Raw genomic sequence first — 4,810 nt, 5'->3', positions numbered from 1 at the left:
GGTGCAAAGGAACGGTTCACCAAGATGAACGAAGGGACCGAGGAACGTATTCCAAGGAACGATCGGTTCATAGTTCACTTCGGTCGCGGCGGTCTACTTATAGTTCCCGGGAACGAGGAACGATCGGTTCATAGTTCACTAGTTCACTAGTTCACTTCGGTCGCGGCGGTCACTTCGGCAGTTCTCGTTCCAGCCTTGGTCGCGTGCTGATCTCAGTCTCGGTCTCCCTCGGCCGCACTCGTCGTTCTTCACACGACCACCTGTCTCAGTTCCACTGCCGACTGCTCCTAGTTAGTCCAGTATCCAGTTGTTCGTTTCGTTCACTGCGCTCGTCTATTTTACATGTGTTCCAAACTGTTCTTGCACTTGGTTCTGGCTATTCAGCGTCCACGACCGGTAATCAAAAAGTATTTTATAGTTACGTATATTACATAAAAATTACGTTTTATGTAATAGGTACGTCTTTTTAGGTAACAAAAGGGCATATCAGCTCACTTCATTATATCGATGAACAACAGAAGACATATTTATAACAAGGCAAGTTTTATTTTTGTTATTCATATATTTTTTGGTTTCATCGACCTGATTTAGCAGTTAACTTTCAATAATTTGCTTAATTTTTAGCGTAAGAAAATTCATATACAACGATTTTCGTGTATCTTTCATATACAAAACATTACGTTTAGGAAGGCTCTAATTATTTTTATGTTTGGTTGTTCCCAATTTGCATTACCTGCTAGTTTGGCTTCTTTGAGGAAAGAAAAGTGGGTTGTGGGTCATTTTGGCTCATTAGGAAAAGCGGTGCCTCTCCATGTGAAAAGACATAGATTGCCACAAAATCGTATCTACTTATTATCTCAAAAACATTTGAAACTTCCTGGCAGATTAAAACTGTGTGCCCGACCGAGACTCGAACTCGGGACCTTTGCCTTTCGCGGGCAAGTGGTAGAGCACTTGCCCGCGAAAGGCAAAGGTCCCGAGTTCGAGTCTCGGTCGGGCACACAGTTTTAATCTGCCAGGAAGTTTCATATCAGCGCACACTCCGCTGCAGAGTGAAAATCTCATTCTGGAAACATCCCCCAGGCTGTGGCTAAGCCATGTCTCCGCAATATCCTTTCTTTCAGGAGTGCTAGTTCTGCAAGGTTCGCAGGAGAGCTTCTGTAAAGTTTGGAAGGTAGGAGACGAGGTACTGGCAGAAGTAAAGCTGTGAGTACCGGTCGTGAGTCGTGCTTCGGTAGCTCAGTTGGTAGAGCACTTGCCCGAGAAAGGCAAAGGTCCCGAGTTCGAGTCTCGGTCGGGCACACAGTTTTAATCTGCCAGGAAGTTTCATATCAGCGCACACTCCGCTGCAGAGTGAAAATCTCATTCTGGAAACATCCCCCAGGCTGTGGCTAAGCCATGTCTCCGCAATATCCTTTCTTTCAGGAGTGCTAGTTCTGCAAGGTTCGCAGGAGAGCTTCTGTAAAGTTTGGAAGGTAGGAGACGAGGTACTGGCAGAAGTAAAGCTGTGAGTACCGGTCGTGAGTCGTGCTTCGGTAGCTCAGTTGGTAGAGCACTTGCCCGCGAAAGGCAAAGGTCCCGAGTTCGAGTCTCGGTCGGGCACACAGTTTTAATCTGCCAGGAAGTTTCATATCAGCGCACACTCCGCTGCAGAGTGAAAATCTCATTCTGGAAACATCCCCCAGGCTGTGGCTAAGCCATGTCTCCGCAATATCCTTTCTTTCAGGAGTGCTAGTTCTGCAAGGTTCGCAGGAGAGCTTCTGTAAAGTTTGGAAGGTAGGAGACGAGGTACTGGCAGAAGTAAAGCTGTGAGTACCGGTCGTGAGTCGTGCTTCGGTAGCTCAGTTGGTAGAGCACTTGCCCGCGAAAGGCAAAGGTCCCGAGTTCGAGTCTCGGTCGGGCACACAGTTTTAATCTGCCAGGAAGTTTCATATCAGCGCACACTCCGCTGCAGAGTGAAAATCTCATTCTCAAAAACATTTGTTCAGAAGGAGCTTCCAAACGTACGTAACGTTGCCAATAAGAAAACATAAACAGCCTACTTACATAACCCCCATTCTCCCCACAAAAAATTTTACAAAATATTTTTGGGCAGTGGCCAATAATGATTTGAAAAATTTTTCATAATTACAATAACAAAGATATCAAATGCACACACTTATTTATACAATGTTGGTCAAAAGCTAAATTTTTCTCACAGTCCATAAAGACAGTCCTGATCATTCATCATAATAGTGATTACAGTTTTTTTCACAAAGTCTCATTAGTAAAAAAAATTGCACACAGAAGTAGTGGATTTCCATGCAGTCTTGAAGAAGTAGTGTTGTCCTTCCAACGGAAAGACAGTGCTGACACTTGACATGCTGACAGGTAATGGGCCACAACAGAGCAAACCCACAGCAGAGTCAGTCGAAGTTGATGAATATTGGTAGGTAGGTCATCACAGAGTAGACCCACTGTAGTCCTGGTAGAGATTGTGGTATTGGTGGGCCACCAGAGGTGCAGACCCACTGCAGTCCTTGTAGAAATAATGGTATTGGTGAGTCATCAAAGATGCAGACCCACTGCAGTCCTTGTAGAGATGGCCAGCAGCCATCCGTTGTGACTGTGCGGGTGCACAATCACCAGTGAAGGGTCTTGCAGTTAATATAGCAAGTCCATAACCACCACTTGTGCACTCACAAAGTTTTTTGGAAGTGTCCTTAGAACCAGCAATGCTGTTATCCAGTCCCTTGCTGAATTATTAACACACGTGCAAACACTAACAGTCCCTACTTCTCACATATTGTCCATATACTAACATCAACAGAAATGTGTGCATTGAAATGGAACTTACAAGTTACTTAATTTGATTAACTGGTGTCAAATACAAAATTATAACATGAGAATACAATTACAAAGGTACAAAATACATCATTAAAAACATAAGAATACAGATAACATTTGTAGTACAGGCTTTACAACAAAATAGAAATAAACATATACATCAGTGTTACAGGAATTATGACATGAGTACAAAAATAAAAGATCAGAATCACTTTCGAAACATCAACTTCACACATGAGCATTAAAACAAAACAGAATAAATAAAGTCTAAGCATATTTACAAGATAAATAACATATTATTAATGCAAATTATATTTAAGGCTAACAGTATTCCTCATCATAGTGAATGTAGCTGAGTATTAGAAAAATTCTACAACATAAATCGTATCAGATAAACACATAAAGACAGGAAGAACACAAATACACAAGGGTACACAAACATATAGCGGAATAACACAAGGAAAGGACAGGTTTTGTTTTATTGCAGTATTTTGCAAACAAAATTTTCTTTGCTTCTTGGAGATCTCCCTTCATTCATCATTGTTCCCAAAAAGTCCTATCTATACCTCCTTCCTGTATTCTATTCATATTTCTTTCAAAATAATTATTTCTGATTGTACAATACTCATTTGGGCCCAAATCTTTTTCATATAACTTCACAATGCATTCTTTACCTATTCTCCATAGTCAGTTTCTTATATAGTCTACCCCCTCTTAAGCTAACTTAAATCTACTGAGCTCAGATGCTAAACTAAGGGACGAGGCAATGCAGCAGCACATAACAAATTAACACAAACCACAAGGACAAAAAATTCAAATTGGCAAAGCAATTGCAATAATACAACTAATATAAGGCACTGTGCAGCAACCAAGGAAAATAAATCCGTAGTAAAACTAGCTTAGAGGAGTAAGACAAATTAAAATTCAGTAGCACTATGCCTGGCAAACAGCAGCAGCAACTTATATCTAAACATGACATAGCTCAAGCAGAAAAAATATTACAGTAAAAACAATAATGCAGATAAGGGAAATGTATATTCACATCTTAATGTCTATGTAATTAAAGTGGTGCACCACAACAACTTATTGTAAAAAAAAAAAAAAATATTACCATGTACTTGAAAAGAAAATTATGTGTCCAGTTACTGTTACTAGTCCCTTCTTCTTGTTCTTTCCTTTCCAAGTGCTCCTTTCTCGAAGAATGTGGATCATAAAATAATTATTTAATAGATCTGTTGACAGAAAGTGTTCACATTAGCAAATGCATTTAATTTTATTTTATGAAACCAAAGCTGCAACACAGCTGGAAACCAGATATCAAATGAAATAAGCAACTACGAAAAGCAAAGCATAAAAATATCATTCAGTAGTCATGTGACATTTCATAAGTTAGTAGAAATTCTCTCAACTCTCGTAGAAAGACGATTGTCGTAATCAGGTGCGCAGATGTAAAAATATTTCTCGTCATTTCATTAGGCATTTCAGTAAATATCATAAATTACGAGCTCCACAGTATGCTTTCAACAAGGAAATGTCAATAGCGAGGATAACGGCCTCCCTTTCTTTTTTCTGCCTGTGCTTCCAGAAAGGCACACCCTAATGGCTTGTTCTCCAGGTGTCTGACACAGCTGTGTGCCGACGACGCACGTGCAGGTAGTCACTTAACTTTCTTACGGAAATATTTATGACAGCAGTTTCCGCTACAGTGACAGTCTCATATAAAAATTTCACAGGTCGAGAATTTACGTTGCAAATGTGTAGAAACAAAATCCTATGAATATAACAGTGTCCAAAAAAATTTTCGCCGGCATTGTGATACATTCACGCATTTACACACAAAGTACGATTCTTGGTTCCCAACATCCTTTTTCACAAGTCAAGAGTCCCTAACTTCTATTCATTATTCATATACATATAAACATGTAATCACATTCCTCATATATGGTAGCATCATCTTATTGACATAAACATACCTCAACAGCAT

General features: G+C 40.1%; 1 non-coding gene across 1 annotated transcript; it reads left to right on the top strand.

Moving 5' to 3' along the window:
- The first annotated feature begins 1,227 nt into the window (after positions 1–1,227).
- Positions 1,228–1,302, top strand: Trnas-aga (transfer RNA serine (anticodon AGA)). Its single transcript has one exon. It is a non-coding gene; the product is annotated as a tRNA-Ser (tRNA).
- Positions 1,303–4,810: the final 3,508 nt, after the last annotated feature.

The sequence above is a fragment of the Schistocerca cancellata genome, chromosome 7 (genome assembly GCF_023864275.1).
Source record: "Schistocerca cancellata isolate TAMUIC-IGC-003103 chromosome 7, iqSchCanc2.1, whole genome shotgun sequence".
Taxonomy (NCBI): Eukaryota; Metazoa; Arthropoda; class Insecta; order Orthoptera; family Acrididae; genus Schistocerca; species Schistocerca cancellata.
Note: the sequence above shows the minus strand (reverse complement) of the source record. Positions and strands in the feature narration are given on the sequence as shown.